This window comes from Protopterus annectens, chromosome 7.part0 (assembly GCF_019279795.1).
Source record: "Protopterus annectens isolate FY-2018-M chromosome 7.part0, PAN1.0, whole genome shotgun sequence".
Lineage (NCBI taxonomy): Eukaryota > Metazoa > Chordata > Ceratodontiformes > Protopteridae > Protopterus > Protopterus annectens.
Genome location: NC_056739.1, coordinates 265,027,136 through 265,047,613, shown reverse-complemented (window position 1 = coordinate 265,047,613; position 20,478 = coordinate 265,027,136).

The following is a 20,478-nucleotide window of genomic DNA, read 5'->3' as shown; positions in this document are numbered from 1 at the left end:
CAGATTAGTACAGCAGAAGTATCAGAAATGATGCAGAAGTAGATCACAATATATACAGTAAATCATTTTACAAAATGCAATCAATAGACATTGGTTACTGTAGACCCTTTAAGGGAGCCTTTAAGGGAGTGTATACAAGTTTAAGAATAAAAACCCAATAGCACAATACATATTAGTTAACTTAACTAAAATTAGCTCTACAAACAAACCAGCTTAAATAGATAAGACAGTAAGTGTAACACTGTATAGAAAGTAAAAAGAATGTACAAAATGCACTCTATAGCAACTGCACTATCCTCTTCAGTTAACATCTCTTCTGTACATTTGTTGTAACTAACAAAGTAAATATAATAGAGACCAGCCCCAGAAATACTTGCATAGAAAGCAGTATAGCACTTACAGTAATGCCCAGAAAAAGCATACAGGTAATGCTTTAAACAGTGGTTGTGAAAACTGGACCACGGGTTATAAAAACCTTGTGGTTACAGTTGGATTTTAAAGAACCTCACAACTGCAACTGAAAGAGGCAGACCATGTGGCACAGTTTTATTTAAGCAGTTAGCACAGTAGCAACCAGAAAAAAATAGCATCAGAAAACTTGGATGGAAAAAGTATGTGGTTAGTATGCTCACTCTTATTCTTAGTCAAATAAAGGAACATCCAGGACCTGTAAGCCGAATAAGGAACCAAATACGAAAAACAAGTAAATGAATAAAAAAGCACAGTGGTTCCACACAACACATTTTAATGCAAAGTAGGTAAGTGTTTTCATGGACACTCTCCGCTTCTTCAGACCATGGTCCACTGGGCTTTTTTATTCATTCACTCATATCGTTAGCCTGAAAGATATCACCAACATTGGAAGAGTTTTGTGCAGCACAAAAATGTATAGCAAAACTCAATTTAAAGCAGCCTATAAAACCCAGTATAACAAAAGCAGTGTATGGACAAATGAAAAGTACAGAATGATCTAGCAATAACAGCTTTACATATAACACAAGTGGCATGCACACTTATTCTGGGAGCAGAGGAGAATTCCCTTCATAAGGATGAAAAGGATGTTTGAAAATGGTGCCAGTTGTTGTGGGTGACTAAGTAACTTCAGAGAGGAAGTTAATAACAAGGGAGGGGCAGATGCAGTCCAAGTAGGAGGCAAAGGATGTAGGAAAATGTAGTAAAAATACAGTAGCAATGGGACACAGGCTGTTAAGAAAAGGGGAAAGAGAGGTTGAATAAACAGAAATGATCCCTGGAAACTTTGAGATAGCTTGCCAGACCACAGTAGAAACATTTACAACCCTGAGAATTTGTCTGGAGCACCTATGGGAACATGCCTGTGTCTCCATGATGGCCCTTAACATACATTGAGTGGCACAGGAAGAGACACCTGTATCAGGCTCAGGAGGGACAGCATGCTTCCGCTGAGCCCCCCTAACAACCCTCCTGCGTGGCACCTCACCCACACTTTGGCTATGACTAGAACTAACAGGCACTGAAGCAGCAGTAACCACACTTCCCTGATCAATTGCCTCACCCTCCACCTGTCCAATATCTGAGGCCTCACTGGAATGAGTAGGTGTAGGCCTAATGGCTGTGTCCAATGAAATTACAGGGGATGGCTCTATGTCAACCTCAGTGTCAGATTCAACATCTGCACCCCCAACTGTGCCTCTGTTTGGTCACCATCATCATCATTGTCTGCTGATACACTGATATCAGCTGGTAGAAGTCCCAGTCCCACATTTCCGCTATCAGGATCACCTGTGATAAAAAGCAACAAACACAGGGGCAAGTATTACCTAAACTACTATACTCCAATATATGCTAACAAAACAACAGTTCTGCCACTATTAGACAGTACAGCAATGCACACAACAGTCCTGACATCAACATCACACACTAAAATATTTCTTTAAATTGCTCATCAGTACTGACATAAAAATGTTTGGCTTAACATCTGCAGATGAAGTTATCCTCTGCAAGCCAGATGGTCCTGGAAGAAGGTAAGAAAAGAAAGGGCAACATCATCACAATTTACAGTAACACAAGGTAATACTATTACCCCTGTATATGTACATTAACTATACTTTCAACAAGAACTTGGATGACAACTTCAACCTAATCAATCAGAATGTGTTGTTAATGGTACCAATCTTCAACCCCCCCTCCAAAAAAAAATTTTGTGACACAGAAGTAAAATATTGATTTCAGTTGTTTTACTATACAACAGTATTCAACAACTGAGATCCCAAATCCTACCTAGAAGCTCTTCCTGTAAACTGATGTATCGATGTTGAGGACATACTGTTCTGGACTTTCCTGGAATAATCAGGTTCCCTGACAGTGGACAGGAACTCTTCATTTGGTGATAGTGGTGGCTCCATAGCAGGCCCTCCCCTGGTACCCACCTGATCATGGCCCAGTGCAGCTGCTCACCTCCGTGCAGATGTGATCATGTCAGTGGTTCTATGGCACACCTGCTCATATGTCCTGCCATGACCACCCACAGCATTAACACCGTCCACAATCTGCAGCCAAATCTGCATTGTGCGTGCCATATCTCCCTGTCCCCCTTTCAAGAAGGAAAGCACCATGTTGCCTAAAAGCATCCATAATCACTTGATTTTCAGCATCAGTGAAGGGTGATCTTCAAGGACTGAGATGCCTGGTGGCATACTCCTAGGTGTCCTAAAAGACAACAGAAAGATAATACACATAAGTATCACATAACTACAAAATAACTCCTCCCAGATAACACAGAAGAGGTATCATCTCTGTATTGCCCACTTAAGAAACATAAAACAGTCTACAGATATGAAATATGAGCAACAGGCTGGATGCAAAAAAAAGATGAATAACAATAGCCATATATCCTTGTTTGTGCCATAACCGAAATGCAGCTTTAACCCCCCCCCCCCAAAAAAAAATGATAGGCCAATGACACATTCTGCTAACAAACCATCTTTGAAATGCCAAAAGTGCTATCAAATTAAATGTCCCTGAAATATTAGTACTTATTTATCACAAAGCATTCCATTTTAAGGTATTGGCAATCATGTAGACCTGGGAAATGCCTTGACAAACATACCCGTGCCATCAGTACACTTCTAACTAATGCATACAGATAAAAGTGTAAACGCCTTTGCATCAGATTTTTTAAGTACATTCCAGCATATGCAGTATGCGATGACAAAATGCAAGCATACTTTCTGAAATTCAATAATCCTCTGTGCAGATATATCCCAAAGAGATAACCTCTGTTCAGTTTTCTCCACATAAACAAGTTTCTGCGCCTTCAGTTTTTTTATTAGATTTAGTATTAACTAGCAATGTGTTTATGTTTGAGAATGATATTTACCATCAAATTTCTGGCATAGCAATGGGTACCTATGTAGCTAACATTTATGCTAATATAGTCATTGATTGTTGTGAAAGAGAACTATGTTTTATTCTTCAGTAATTTACAGTTCTAATGTTTTATTCTATAAGGTTTTGTGGATGGAATGTTTTTGATTTGGAGTGGAGATGCAGCAATCCTTAATATAGTTTGTTAGTTACTTGGATCATACAACTGACTTTTTAAAGTTTAAACATGCATAGTCTAATGATATAATTAATTTCTTAGATTTTAAAGTTGTAAAACAAGGTACTGAATTGACAAGAAGTATTTATAGAAAAGAGGTACAATCAAGTAAATTTTTATATAGGCGTAGAATGTATCCACAACATATTTTCAAAGGAATAGTTAAACTTTATTTTCTAAGAGTCAGTTGTTTAAATACTAATTTTCATATCTGTAATTTACAAATGACTGAAATGATAGATGAATTATGAGCTAGGCAATATGGTAACTCATTACTAAATAATATATTTCAGGAAGTTATTTATTGGTGACAAACAAAACCTAGACCATATTTTATCCATACTGATAATTTAACAACTTGCCAGAAAGACTCTGATAATACTAGTTTCATTGGCTCTGTTACCCGCTGTAGTATTAGAACTAATGAAGTAACAGACATTATTAAAAGTAATTGGGGTATCCTATGTGCCCAGCCGGGAATAAGTAAATATATAAGTGAAGTTCCACATTTTGTTTTTAAGAACTGCTTGAACTTAAAACAAAAGTTTTGCTATAGGGAAATTAATCAAACTAAAGAATTAACCCATAGCAAGAAAAAAGGAACATTCCCTCCCTTGTTATAATTGTTCTTGTTACAAATATATTTTAAATGCGGTTGAATTTGTGCATCCACTTATGAAGAATGTATTTAATTCTATAAATATTAGTTTTTATCTTTCTTTCTTTCTTCAGCTGTATCTGAAACAAGCAAACAGAAGATAATGGACCAAGGAATCTACCTCTGAGGTGCACTGTAAGTCACATTGCTTATTTCTGCTGTTCGATTTCAATGGGCCAATGTGAGTAGGGAGACTAAATTTCAAGATTTCGAAAAGAAGAGTACTTTTATTCCCTTATTGAGAATCTAATAGTGCAAGCCTTTGAAAAGCTTGTGAGAAAGATTTTTATATCCATTTCCCACTAGACCACAATAAATAGGTATTATAACCTTGCCAAAGAGGAGAGGACACCATTACATTCTTTGATGAATGAAAAATCTCTGTGAGTGATGAAACCTGATAAAGAGGGTGGTATTGTTTCATACAATGCCATTGATTACATCAGCGGCATGTTTATCTTACAGAATGCAGATGTCTGTTTTGAGGAGTCCAAAATTATGTTAATTTGACCAACGATGGGATTGATGGGTGGCCGCAGTGGTGCAGCGGTTAGCATTGCCGCCTCACAGCAAGAGGTTCTCTAGTTCGATCCTTGGCTGGGGTGCCTTCTGTGCAGAGTCTGCATGTCCTCCCTGTGGTTGTGTGGATTTCCTCTGGGTGCTCCAGTTTCCTCCCACATCCCAAAGACATGCTGTAGGTGGATTGGATACTCTAAATTGTACCCTAGGTGTGAGTGCATGCATGTGTGTGCCTTTTGTGGAAGGTTGGGCACCAGGCTGGCACCTCGACACCATAAAACTCCACTGCCAGTCATGAACAGACAGGTGGTCTGCTGTGGAAACCCCTAACTGGCAAAGGCTGAAAGAAAAAAGAAGAAGGCTTACAATGGGATTGATGTGTACTTGGATGAATATATGACACAAGGTTTTATGTCAGCATCACTTCATAATTTGTTTGAATACCTCTTCCATTATACTCACTATGTCTGGAATTCCCAAAGTACATACGAATGTACAAAAGACACCTTTTAGACCTATAGTGACAGCCCAGGGGTCAAAATCCTATCAATTTATGGGGTTTGTGGACATGGCACTTAAATCACTATTTTTACAGGACACGAACATGTTTTTGGAATCCTATGATTTCTTAGTGAGACTAAAATATAATCTTTGGGTCAAAAATGTGAGATTCCTAACAACTGATGTAGTCTATCTGTTTACTAGTATCCCCCAAGAGGAGGGTCTGGAATACTTCCATGAAGCCATTTTAGCTGCTGATTTACTCTCAGTCAAAGAGATTAAGCTCATTGTGGAAGTTATATATATATTGTTTTGACTAACAGCTTTCTTTATTTGAAGGAAAATAAACAAACAGGTGAGTGGAGTTGCAGTGTGAGCCGTCTGGTGCCCCAGTTTTCACTAATCTGTTCATATTAACTTTGGAATTGATTATTTGGATACCATCATCGTACCCCCTGATGTAGGTTTCATTTCAACAAGCTATAGGAAGCCTACATTACTGAATATTTGCCTACATTTTAATAGTCACCATCCTTATACTCACAAGAACATGATTAAAGGACAGGTCATGAGATTGGCTCAGATGGTTTCAGGCAAAAAAGTTTTATTTAGAATCAATGTTTTTTAACAGAGGGTATCCAACCAAAATGGTCCCAGATATAAGTGAATAGCTGACAAAAAAGTGGGGCTTAAGATACAAACTACTGCTAGGGATTGGTTTAGATAATAATAAAAGCACTATGCATATTTCTGACTTCCAGAATGTAGGGACTGGGTGCATTGAGGTGAAGACTTCTTTTCAGAGTCTGCTAACATTATTTTCAGAGAAAGTGGTGGCATCTGCAGAACCTTGGGGTAAGAACTTCATTTTGTGGATAAAAAGGCTAGTAGTATAAAAATGTTTTGGTGAAGACTGGGAACAATGGTTCACTCAACCCTCAGAAGAAAGGTACCAGTAAATGTGGTTATTGAAACCAGTGCCGATATATCCTGGGGAATGTCACTGTTATATTAGATAATGCAGTTAATCTGTATATCTACTTATAGGTAGGAAATTGTGGGGTAGTGCCGATATCAAAATATTCATTGTGCATATCTTTCTATGTGTGGAAAGACAAGGCAACCATTCAGGTAATGTATTTATAAATATTGATATGATATAATAGAAGCTAACCACAATAATGCACTATTCAGGCTTTCTGTCAATTGTACTACTTTTTAAAAAGCTTTATTTTGCCATACTGGAAAGAATTAAAGTTAGCCAGATGGAAGGCTATTGGGAAACGGAGATAGAATATAAAGAGCTGTTATGGCAACTTAGAATGAATGCTACAACACATCTGGGTTTAAATGACCTTGTTTCTATAATATGAATTTTAAGACTTACAGCAATAAAATGATAGTATTTTAAAGAATTGTATTTTTATTGGTCATAAGAAGTATAAGAATTTTTAAAGTTTTTACCATAAGGATTTGGTAACATCATATATTATACAATATATAAATGTGTTCTAATATGTATAGTTATAAAAATTATAATAAAACATTCTGTTTTTCATGTTTTGAATTAATTTACATCTACTTTAAATGTATTATTTTTTGTTACAATGACATTTTGTTTTCTCTATCTCTGTAGAAGCAGGTTCTGTTTGTTATATATATTTTTTGATAATTATTTGATGACATAATTCAATATATTTTAAGGATTTATTTTTCTTTAATGTTCATGTATTGGTCACGTTAAACACTTTTGAAGTATATTTTACAGTTTGCTTAAAGCATTACTCCAGTTTTAATGAAACGTCTGTTATTTATTTGCGAAGGACAAAAGGAGTTTGCTTTAATTGTTATTACAATATTTATTAGATTAATGATAGTCACTGTTATGCTTATTGGGATTGGGGACATGTTCGTGATTAACTCTGAAATGTTCCATTCATGTACATATGTCCTTTGAATTATTTCCTTTTAGTATTAACAAATACATTTAAAAAAAGGAGGGGAAAATGTACTGTTGGTTAAGAGAAGTGAAAAAGAAGTTATGTACCTACCGTAACGTTCCATGTTTGTTGTCTGCTCTTGCCTTCTTTCTTGCTGGTTGGGTTCGGAGCCAATCCTCGGCTCTGACTCGGCCATCTTCTAAAGCTCGAGAGCCGTTTACTGGCTCGAGGCCTCCCCATATCCCATGATGCCTGGTGCTAGATACCCAGATCTCATTTGGTAAGACTAACAGCAGACAAAAAAAAATGAAGGAATCCTATCCTATAATACATAAAACCTACCATAGAGATTCCAGGTAGAGCGGAATAGCCAGAGAAGACTCAGCCAGTGAAAACCCATAGAGAACTCTTCTCGGTCTACTAGGATAAGGGGATGGAGGGTGGGACGCAAGAAAGAAGGTGAGAGGCGACAACTAACATGGAACGTTATGGTAGGTACATAACTTCTTTATGTTAAGTTGTCTATCTCGCCTTCATTCTTGCTGGTTGGGACAGTATCCCTAGCACCTAATATCCTGGGTGGCTCAATGGAATAAACTTTTCAGAACAGTGGAACCAAAATCAGCTCTGCTCCTGGAAACCACATCCAACTTATAATGCGAGATGAAAGTATGAGGGTTGGCCCACGTGGCCACTGCACAAATAGATTCCATGGGCAACCTAGCCTGAAAAGCCACAGAAGTGGCTAATGCTCTGGTGGAGTGACCTTTTGGTTTAACAGGCAATTGTTTATCCTTAGCTGATATATAAAAGTGATGATAGAAGTCAACCACCTGGATAAAGTTACTTTTGAGACTGGTAGACCTTGTTTACCCTCTGCATAAGAAAGGAAAAGCTGGTCTGATTTTCTGAAGTCCTTAGTCTTATGCAAATAAAAGCGTAGTTGCCTGTGAACATCTAACTGATGCAACTTATATTCCACCCTGTTGGAATGGTTGGGAAAATATACAGGAAGTTTAATGGACTGATTGAAGTTATTCTCAGAAGAGACCTTAGGAAGGAAGGATTAGTCCTGAGAGCAACCCTGTCATTGTGGAATACCAGGTACGGGGGACGGATACAAAGAGCCTGAAATTCCGAAACTCTTCTGGCTGAAGTAATTGCTACCAGAAAAAGTGTTTTCTAAGATAAAAACTTCAAAGAACAAGAAGCTGCAGGTTTGAAAGGGGGCAAAATTAGAGAAGCTAGAATCAAATGGGGGTGGATGATCTCTCACTGGGGGCCTGAGCAGATTGGTCCCTTTGAGAAAGGTTTTACAAAGCTTATGAGACATTATATTACTTTCTGACAGGCCAATGTGAATATTTGAAATTGCAGCTAACTGCACCCTAATTGTAGTGGAAGTGGACCCGGTGTGAAAGAGTTCCGCAAGAAATTCCAAGATGTGGTGTACAGGGGCTGAAAAGGGGTCTATACTCTTAGCCTCTGCCCAGGAAGAAAAACACTTCCACTTAATAGCGTAAGTTTTTCTAGTGGTAGACTTGTGCAATGATAAAATGATTTCACGCACCGATTGGGAGATATCAGGAAGCCTGGCTAAGGCTGGAAGTGGAGCAACCAAGCAGTGAGCTGGAGCGATTGTAGGGAATGATGCAGCCCGCCTGATTGATGGATCTGAAGGTCTGGAACTGGGTCCAGAGTCCAAGGCTGCTTGAGAAGATGATGATGCAGGAACGGGAACCATATTTGTCGAGGCCAGTAAGGAGCAATGAGGATCATTTTGCAGCCCAATACGGTAGCTTTCTGTATCAGCTTGGGAATTAGGGGAAAGGGAGGGAATGCATACAGAAGTCCCTGAGGCCAATCGTGGACTAGACCGTCTCTGGGGGAATGTCCCAGAAGTGGAAGGAGAGAGAAGAAGTTGCTGCACTTGCTGTTGAAGGGGGTGGCAAAGAGGTCACAGCAAGGCTGTCCCCATTTGCGGAAAATTTGGTTCACCACTACCTGATTCAGAGACCACTCTTGAGGCATGAGAATAGCTCTGCTCAGCCTGTCTGCTATGATGTTGGATCTCCCAGGGATGTGCGTTGCGGTGAAAAACCTTTGGGAAGAGATCGCCCACTGCCAGAGTCTGAGTGCTTCTCGACATAGGGGGTAGGACCTGGTTCCGCCCTGCTTGTCGATGTACCACATGACTGACATATTGTCAATTTGAATTGCAATGGTCCCAGTAGGAAGAGAGTCCTGAAGAGCTTGCAACGCTAAAAGCACGGCCCTCATCTCCAAGATGTTTATGTGCAGATGGTACTCTTGAGGTTGCCAGGTGCCCTGGACTGTTCTGCCCTGATAATGCCCCCCCACCCGATCAGGGAGGCATCCGTGGTCACCATAGCAACTGGAGGGGGAAGTACAAATGGTCTGCCCAGGGGCACTGATGAAGACACCATTCACCACGCAAGGTGCTTTTTGCATGCTTCTGTGATAATAATCATGTGAGACATGGGAAGCTGCTGGAAGGACCATTGGGTGAAAAGAAGCCACTGGAGGATCCTCATGTGAAAATGAGCCAGAGGGACGAGTATGATCGCTGCTGCCATGAGACCCAGGGTTTGGAGGACGAACCTGGCTTGAATTTTCTTGCATCCTAACAAAACATGGACATGTCGCTGAATGACTAACACCCTGTCTGGTGGAAGGCTGGCTGACCTGTCTTTTATATTTAAATCTGCGCCTATAAAGATGATAGACTGACAGGGCAACAATGCAGATTTTTCTAAATTTATTGTGATACCTAGTCTGGAGCAAGTTTGGATAGTGTAGTCTCTGGCTCGCACAAGGTGATGCCTCATGGTAGCAGTGAGGAGCTAGTCATCTAGGTATGGAAACACCTGGAATCCTTGCTGTCCCAGGTGAGCGGTAACTACTGCCATACATTTGGTGAACACCCTGGGGGTTGTGGTGAGACCAAAGGGCAGAGCTCTGAACTGATAATGGCTGGCTCCCACCCGGACGTGAAGGAATCTTCTGGAGTGCCTGTCCATTTTGATGGGGTAGTATGCATCCTGAAGATCTATGGAGCACATCCAATTGTCCTGACCCAGAAAGGGTAAAATGGACTGTAGCGTGACCATCCGAAACTTTGTTCTTTGTACAGACCTGTTTAGTCTGCTGATATCCAGAATGGGTCTCCAGTCCCCTGTCTTTTTTGGTACCAAAAAGAACCTTGAGTAAATTCCAGATCCTTGCTGGTCTGCTGGGACTTGCTGGATGGCCCTTTTTCTTAGCAGTTTTGAAACTTCCTGAACTGCTTGATCCCTTAGATTGGGTGGAACATCTGGAAGGGACTTGTTTGACAACAAGGGAGCGTGAACAAAGGGAATTATGTAGCCTCCGGAAGTACCCATTTGTCTTGTGTTATGTCTTGCCAGGCTCTTGGGTACAGCGATAATCTTCCCCTGACTGCATCCAGAGGTGGGCAGATGGGCAACCCTTCAGGGATGCTGGAAGGGCTTGTCAGAGAAAGATTCTCTGCTGCCCTGATTTTGCGGACCCCCTCTGCCACGAGGGCGGCATCTATTATTGTTCCCTCCTCTGCCCCTGGAGGGGAACTCACCACATGTGTCCGGCAAGGCTCCCTGGGATTTCCGGAACCACATCTTTCCACTCTTCTGACCCTTGGGATATGGTCTGTAAGGAGTGGAAAAATGGACTCCCACAGCAGAGAGAGTCTTGCCTTCCTGCTCACACCTGGTAAGGGTGTCCTTCACCTGTGATCCAAAGAGAGAGGAACCATCAAAGGGGGTGTTGGTGAAAGATGCTCTGAAAGGTTCTGCAAAGTTACAAAGCCGCATCCAAGCGTGTCTCCTAAGGGCAACACCTGTGCCTGTGGCTCTACTCGCACCATCGGCTGCATAAGAAATGAGCCTCATGGAGGAGTTCACCACTGAATTAAGAGTCGCCAGCTAGGAGGCTACCTTAGCCTGGGGCCCCTCAGCTGATGGATCTTGGAGGGTATCTCCAAGCTCTTTAAGGAGATCCCTCTGAAGATGGGTAAAGTGGCACAAATAATTCAGAGACTTCATGGAGAAAGTCGCTGAAGAGAACATCCACTTCCCATATCTGTCCATCGTCCTAGACTCCTTATTAGGGGGATGGACAGATGAAGAAGTTTCAGCCAACTCCTTCTTTGTGTCCACCAATACCACCATGGCATCAACGGGGACACCTTTGGTCAAAAACTGTTTGTCTTGTGGTGCAGTTATGAATTTGGCAGGTCTTCTAGGGGTCGGTTCCACTGTGTCTGGAGCTGACCATGCCTTCCGAGCTACCACAGACATGAGTGGGATGAAAGGCGGAGACACCCAGGAGGTGGAGGGTTGGGATCCAAAGCATCCAGGAATACCGACTCATCCTCGGAAGGGCTAAGGGTAGACCAATTCCCCCTCTGCCTAAGCATCTCAAGGATGTCTGAGAATGAGACATCTTCAGAGGGGGATCTCCGGGACCCTTCCGACTCCTCTAAGTCAGTATCTGATGTGACAGACTCAGGGGAGTCAACATGCTTCCTCTTGCATTTCCTCTTATGAGGTGGCTCCTCTGAATGATCAGGGGAGGCCTCAGAAGAGGAAGATACACCCAATGGGGTGCCCTGGAGCATTGGTTCCCCATGCTTGGGGTCTGGAGGAGGGGCAGAGGCAGGCGCAGGCACCATTGGGGGAGGAGCCAAAGGGGAAGATCGTGGGGCTGACTCAGGGGCCAGCACACTCCTCATGACCTCGAAGGCGTCCCTGCTCGGATGATGAGAAGGCTCCGGTTCCAAAGATATCGGAATCCCTCTCTGCACCGGGGGATGGCTCCGAAGCCGATGTAGGAGCCGAGCTCACCTGCGCCAAAGCTCCAAGGGGGAGAATGGGGTCGGACAAGGGTCCGATGCCACTCGCCCCCTCGGAGCCAACGAGGGAGTCTCAGTGCCCAGATCCCTCCAAGGACAGTATCAAGGAAGTGATCGGAGCCAACGATGGACCCGAAGGAGAAGGAATCGGTGCCGAAGGTTCCACGATTCGAACCCCCACGAACTCCGGCTCCGAACTCAAGGGAGGAGTCAGAGGAGGAATGACTGCAGACAAGGACAGAGCAGAAACCTGTTGAGAGGGGCTGGGCAACATTTTTGCTAGGGCCTGCGATTTCAAAAGCCTGCTGACCACTCTCTCCAAGTCGTGATCTGATAATCTCGATGACCGAGAAGAGTGGGAGGACCGATGACTGCACTCTGGAGCAGAGTAGACCTCGGAGCCAAGCGTATCTACTCCAGGGAGGGAGACCTGGATCTTTTTCAACTCCCAGATGGCTCTGAAGTACGTGTCAGAACCGACTGAGAGGCAGGAGCATCGATTCCAGCAGGAACCGAAGCAGAAGTGGTAGCTTCACCTAACGATGGCTCCGAGCTGGGAGCCGAAGTTTTAGGTGGCTTGGAGGACATCACAGGCTGAGCCTTTGCTGGTGACTCCTCGGGTTTAAGCAAACCCCGTAGGATTAATTTATTCCTATGCTCCTGCAGGACTCTTGGACTGAAAGCATGGCAGACCGAACAAGAGTCCTGCAGTTGCACTGCGCCGAGACAATAGACACAAGAAGTGTGACCATCTGTCAGAGACATCTTCTGACAGCATGAATCATACTTCTTGAATCCGGACACCTTGGTATCCTTAGACATAACTAAAGAAAGGAATACCAAAACCTAATACACAAACTAAACAATTTGGATATGATAACTGTTAGACACACACACTCTAAAACCACACCCAAACAACAATCACAAAGCCTAACAATAATAACTAGACTAACTAAGAAAAAAAATACCTATATATACTTTTTTTTTTTTTTTTTTTTTTTTTTTAAGGAAAAAATATACACTTAAACAAAGTTATCCCTAAAAGACAGAATACTAAAGTTTGCAAACTACACTTAAAACTACTAGTTTTTTATATAACAAAAAACAGAGAAGAATAATAATAAAAAATATACGACCTGAGCCAGTAAGACAACCTCGCAGCAGAAGCGGCAAACGATATCTGGGTATCTAGCGCCAGGCATCATGGGATATGGGGAGGCCTCGAGCCAGTAAACAGCTCTCAAGCTTTAGAAGATGGCTGAGTCGGAGCCGAGGATCGGTTCCAAATCCAATCAGCAAAAATGAAGGCAAGATAGACAACTTAACATGCTTTCTTCACATTCTATTTGCGTTGCATAGCAACAGTAAACAATTGCTGCAGTTTCTAAGGACACTGTGAATCTGCAAAGTGCATTTAGCCTAAAAAAATAACAAATAATAAGAAAAAGTAATGTTGTTTAGTTATTAAAATGAAAAACAACCTAAACAAGGTAAAATAAATACATAATAGGACTACTTGTATATATTTTATGATTTATCCTCCCAGGATTACATATTCCTGGAAACACAACTGGAATGTTCCCAAGCTACATGTGCACTGAAATGCAGCTGCTTAATTAAAAAATATTGCTCATTTTAACATGCTGATTCCACAAGCTGTCTGCACTGTAAAAGTTACATTTTATATGTTACTTGAAACTGACAGTCTCTAGAGCACATGAAAAGATACATATTACTTTTTGCAACATGTTATTTTTGCAGTTACCTCACACTCTGTACAATTCATTTTAAATATCAGTTTAAATATTAAATGTGCCCTTGAAATGCTATTGACAGTTTGACAAAATATAATGTGAACTGTAAAATGAATGATTTGAAAGAAATGAAGTAATGCATAGATTTCAAAGACAGTTCTTGAAACTACAGAAAAAATAAAAATGTATATTCACAAGGAAGTATTAAAATGTTTTAGTCTTCTTACTGTCAACATTTTGCGATATCAGAAAGTTTGAAGAGCTAGGAAATTACTATTCTTTGTCGTTATAATGATTATTAGACAGATGTTAGACTCTGCTTAGTTTAATGAATTGTGACATATGTTTATGAGGAAAAGTGGACTACACATTCCTGGAAACTCAACTGAAATGTTCCCAAATTACTTGTGAATTTAAATGAAAGATTAATAAGCATAATTTACTTTAACAACCTGAATCCATAAGCTATCTGCTCTTTATATGCTACATTATATGTGTCACTTGCATATGACAATCTCTAGAGCACACAGAAAAATACATATTATTTTTACAACATGCTATATTTGCACTAACCATACATTCTAAACTAACTCAATTGGCAACTGATAAGTTATTTTATTTGAAACATCAGTCTAAATATTAATTGTGCCCTTGAAATATTGTTGCTGTTTTGACAAAACAAAACCTGAATTGAAAAAGGAATGATTTGAAGATGTGAAGTATTTGTACAGATTTCAAAGACAGCTATTGACAATACAATATAAGTAGAAATGTATACATGCAAGGAAAAATTTAAATGCTTTACACTTTTAGTTAAAAAAAGCTTATTGTTAACTTTTTGTTTTATCAGAAAATTTAAAGAGCTAGGAAATTATTTCTAATTTGTCTTTATAATGTTTACTAAAGTGATGTTAGTCACTGACTTGTTTAATGGACTGCGAGTCATGTAAAAGACAGACTACTGAATGTTATTTCTGTTTACCTATGTTTGCTGAATTTCTTTTATTAGTACTGATTTAAAACAAGGGAAAGAAAGGGAAGGGAAATCTCTGTTTGTGGTCAAGGGAGGAGATGCTCAAGAGTATTCTAACTGCCCCTAGAACTCTCTAAGATGCTCTAAATACTATTTGATTAATACTTACCTAAGGTAAGTCTTGATTACAATATAGGTACCTTCACATTCATTCTAGACCAGATGTGATTACCCATTCTGGAAGCAGGAGGTGCCCTATGCAGGATGGGAATTGTCAGGGTGATCATAGTTCATTCTTAGACTCTGCTTTGTAAATCTATAAATATGTAAAAGCACTGCACACTAGAATGTAGGGCGCCTCTACTCAGAGTCAGGATACCACTGATAAGCCATGTCTTTTTATAAGTGTAAGTTGAAGTTGGTGAGCTGAAGAGTGGGAAAGTAAAGGAAGACAGTACACCTACAGTAAATTCATATTTCATTGGTAATCACTCATTGTTTCCTGTAGAGTCCTTTTAGTCAAATGATTTTAGTAATAATCTATTTGTTGTTGGCTTATTTAGTGTATGCTCCTCTGTTGCATTTAATTTATCCAAAATGACATATCTGACATGTTTGGGATCACTTAAGGGTAACTAAATATTGGATATTTTCTACGTCAACATAATAATTGTTTACACTACTAACATTCCATCCTGATATATAAAATACTATAGAACAATAATAGAATAATATAGAATTTCATATCTCTTTTAAGAAAATTCTCCATATAATAATCTAACACATGGAGCTCAGTTGATATTGTTGGTTGAAGGTATGAGTGATAATCCAATATATCAATCTTTATCTATTGGATTAGGAATGGCTTTCATTCCATGTTTAATGGGAAATTCATATTTACTTGTATTTGATACTTTAGCATTAATGTTTTATAGAAGTACTTTTTTAACGCCTGCCCAGAATTTTACCCTACTTATATTTAAAGAAGAAAGAACATTAAATTACACTCTCAAGTTTACACACATAAAAATAACATCCAATGTTATTAGAGAATATGGTATAACTACTATAATCAAAATAAAAAAAAAAGAAGCAAATGTTTCTTCCAACTAACCTTGAAATGGATTTAACATTCTTATCATTAAATACTTATGGCTTAAATAATGCAAATAAAAGATCAAACTTACTAAAATATTTAAATCTAAATAAGGCACAAGTAGTATTTCTTCAGGAAACACATTTTAAGACTAATGATAGTTTTATTTGGAACACTAAGGACTATACAGTCTTAGCTCAATCCTCCTATAGAACAAAGACAAAAGGAGTATCAATTCTCTGGAAGAAAAACATAATCACTCCAAAAGTTATTTATAAATATGAAGACAAAGAAGGTCTACTAGCATTTGTTATAATTAAATTTAATAACAGAATATGGACCTTAGCTAATCTATATTGGTTCCCAGGAATTGGAGCAGGAATGGTTAAAAAACACCTAGATTTTATTTCCAACAATTATAAAGGAAATCTTATACTGGAAGGAGACTTTAATTGTACCTTAGAAGCTTCTGAAACCACCAAGAAGTCTTTTCGCATAGCAACTATTTCAACATCCTTAAAAAATGGATTGATTCCTTTAATTTAATAGCCACTTTTAAAGTAAAAGATGATACATCCTTATTATTTTTCCCATAAAGACCATAGATTTGGAACACAAACCAGAATAGACAAATTATTCATAGTTCAAGATTTACAAACAAAAATCATCAACTTCTCAATAGTTTCATGCCCCTTCTCAGATCATGAGTCTCTGATACTGAAGCTCCAAATAGAGTTAAAACCTTTAATCCTCTCAACTAGAATTCCATCATATATCACAACAATTAAAGAATTTAGACCCTGGATGTTGTCAGAACTACAATTATTTCTTGAAATTAATAATACAACAGAAATCAGTAGAGTCATGGTTTGGAACTCATTAAAAGCGTATTTATTTGGTAAGACCCTTACCTGGTACAAAAACAAAGTTAAAGAGTGGGAATCTGAATCATTAGACTTGCAAACCAGACTCAAAATCTAAAAAATAATTGTCCTGAAGTCAAAAAAAGAAATAGAGAAATTAAATAAAAAATATAATGAAATTCTAACACACAAAACTTGTCTAGCCTTGGAAAAATTAAAAATAAACTCATTAGCCACCTCCCCCAGATATCTACATAACTTATCAACAAGACTTAAAATACAATCTAAAGCAAATAACATTAGTGATATATATCATGAAAAGAAATGGGAAAAAGTATCAGATATAGGAGACATCCTTGAAGCATTTCGGTTCCATTATATGGAACACTTCAGAAAAGAAGATTTAGATTCCAACCAAATAAACTTAGATACAAACCTTATCAATATAAAAAAAAAATCCTGAAAACTTAAAACTAGACCTACAAAAACCTATCTCCTACAAATAAATTGTTGACAAGATAAAAGAAAGTAAATCTAACAAAGCTCCAGGGATAGATGGTATAATTATGGAAATTTACAAACTCTTCCCTTCAACAGTAATCTCCCTTTTTCATAAAACTTTGCTAGAAGTCCAATCAGAAGCAAAAATACCATCCTCATGGAAATATTCTCTCATAACACCAATTCTAAAAGATAATAAACCATCAGACCTTTGCACCTCATACAGACTTATATCATTACTGAATAATGATTACAAAATATTCATGTCAATCCTAGCTAACAGAATGAAAATCCCACTTTCAAAGACAATTAATAATGATCAAACTGGATTTTTATATAACAGGCACACACATTGATAATATTAAAATGATACTTACTCTTATATATTATGTGAATGAAGAAGATAGAGAAACACTTGCAATCAGATTAGATATAGAAAAAGCCTTGGATTCCCTCAACTGGGAATATCTATTTAAAACTTTAGCATTATTTGAATTTCCTCCTCCCTTCATTTTATTATTAAAAAACATATATATTAATAACAGCCTACATTAAATTAGGTCCTTTCACCTCAGAATCTATCCATATAACAAAAGGTACTAAACAAGAATGCCCCCTTCTCCTATTTTATTTGCTTTGGCTATGGAAATACTTGCAGAAATAATATGCAATAATCCAAGAATAAAAGGAATAGAAGTCTATGACCAATACATATCTAAAATAATGCTTTTTGCTGATGATATTTCAAACTCCAGAGAGTCATTAGGAGAGCTAGAAGAAGTAATGGAAAAATCTTATAAGATTTCAGGTCTACACTTTAATAGATCAAAATCAAAATTTCTATTTTTAAATAAGAAAAAAGACCTACAAGTTACAGATATATCCATCATAGGAAAACAAGGATGTACGCTAAATTATTTAGGAATAGTGTTATGCAAAAATATAAATGAAACTATATTAATAAATTATAAAAACATTATTGAAACAATAAATATATATATAGAAAAGTGGAACAAAATTATATTAACTTTTGAAGACATATTGCAATTAATAAAAATGGTCTTATTGCCAAAAATACTATATGTAGCATTAGCAATACAGTTAATTCCTGAAAGATGCATCCTTAAAGAAATAAACTCATGTTTAATAACATTTTTATGGTATCCCAAAAAGAATAGAGTAGCTCTAACTCATCACATTAGACCCTGGAGACAAGGAGGATTGAACTTCCCAGAAATAGAAATATATATAAAAGCATCTGTGCTTAAAATTACAATACACTGGATAAACCCAAATTATTTTGCCAACTGGAAAGAATTAGCAATGGCTATATTAACAAATGAATTTAATCTGTTAAAAAATGTTTAATAGTAGACAAATCAAACAAACCCTGGTACATACTATGCATAAGTATACTATATAATATAACAAAACCTTCTAAAACAACACTGATTAATCATTGCATAAATTCCTTTAGGAAACTTATTAATGCAAACATAGATCTAAAACTTTGGTTTGACCTTTAAACCCCATTTACCATCTCTAAGAACTTTCCTCACAAAATATATAGGGAAACAATAACCTTCTGGGAACAAAATGGATTCTTATGCTGGTTTCAATGTGTAAATAAATTAAATGTTTTAGATATGCATATGATAAAAACTGCTTACAATATTCCAACACAGGACTGGTTAACCTTACAAAGCATTCTAATGTCCACTCAAGATTTATGCAGATTAATTAATAATTCTTCATTTAAAGATATTCCAAATCTAATAAGTTTTCTGTATGAATTTATATATAATAGTTGTGAAAAGAAAAATTCCATTTCAAATCTATATAAAGAGTTAATAACATATAAAACAATTCCCAAACCATCATACTGGCAGTTCTTAATAAAAGGTCAGTCATTGCAGTTAACAGAAGAAATTAAAAGTAACATCTTACTATCAGTTAATTACACCTCTAACACACGGTACTGGAAAATATTTAACTGGAAATACTTACATAGAGCATTTTTAACACCAGATAGAATTAAAAAGTTCAGTACTATTAAAAATGTGTTTTGCTGGAGGTATGAAAAGTCAAATAAAGCAGACTGGATTCATATTTTTTATGAATGTAATAAAATTAAATCATATTGGAATGGAATCAATTATTTTTTACAAGCTTTATTTAATTAATCCTTTACCTTAACTAAAATATTGATAATACTAAATGTAAATGAAGGTCCCTACCTGAATAAGACAAATATGTATTTGTTATGGACAATACTTGCTATATCTAGGAAAGGCATAACCAGAAGATAGAATTCAAATACACCCCCGACCTTGGAAGAATTCTACACTTTACTGAAGACAACTGCATTAAGCTGCGGTTGTGCAACGGTAGCATTGTTGCCTCACACCAAGAGGTTCTCCTGTTCAATTCTCGGCTGGAGCGCCTTCTGTGTTGAGTCTGCATGTCCTCCTTGTGGTCGAGTAGCATTCGAAAGACATGTGTAGAATGGGCGTGCCTTCATTGAAGGTTGGGCGTCGAGCTGGCACCTCAGCACCCGTAAAAAATCTACTGCCAATCATTAGCAGACCGGAGTTCCGCTGTGGAGACTCCTAACTGGGAAAAGCCGAAAGAAGAAGAACAACTGAAAACAACTGCATTGATGGAAATAAAAATCAAAGAACTATGAATCTATCCCAGGCCATTGGTAAATAATCCTTGGAAGAAAGTTATATCTTTGTTGGACACTCTGCAATAATCAGTATTGTATCTCTGATAACTGATCTGTTAATTCTATATTAAATAACATACAGTGTATATAATTGAAAGTCAGGCTATTGTAAATATTGTATATAGTTGTTTAAAATGATATTTAAAAATATTATGTAAATGTTATTTTAATTGAAAATAAAAAAAAAAATATTTGAGAAAAAAAGGAGTTTGCTTGTCTTTTTGAAAATTTGTTTGTGGCTTTTTTCTTGACCTGTTCTCTCAGTAAAAAAACTTTTGGAAAGCTACAACTAGAATCCAGTTCTTATTGCAGTTGGTTGACAAGCTAAGTTAATTACCTTTTTGGTTATTTGCATCACTGCCCATCTCAGCACAGGTTTCTGCCCCGTTACTTCAGTCATGCAGCAGTCTATTTCCTCAGTGTTAAGTACTATGCTCAAACATCATCAGGATTCTGAGAAAGCACCTGCAT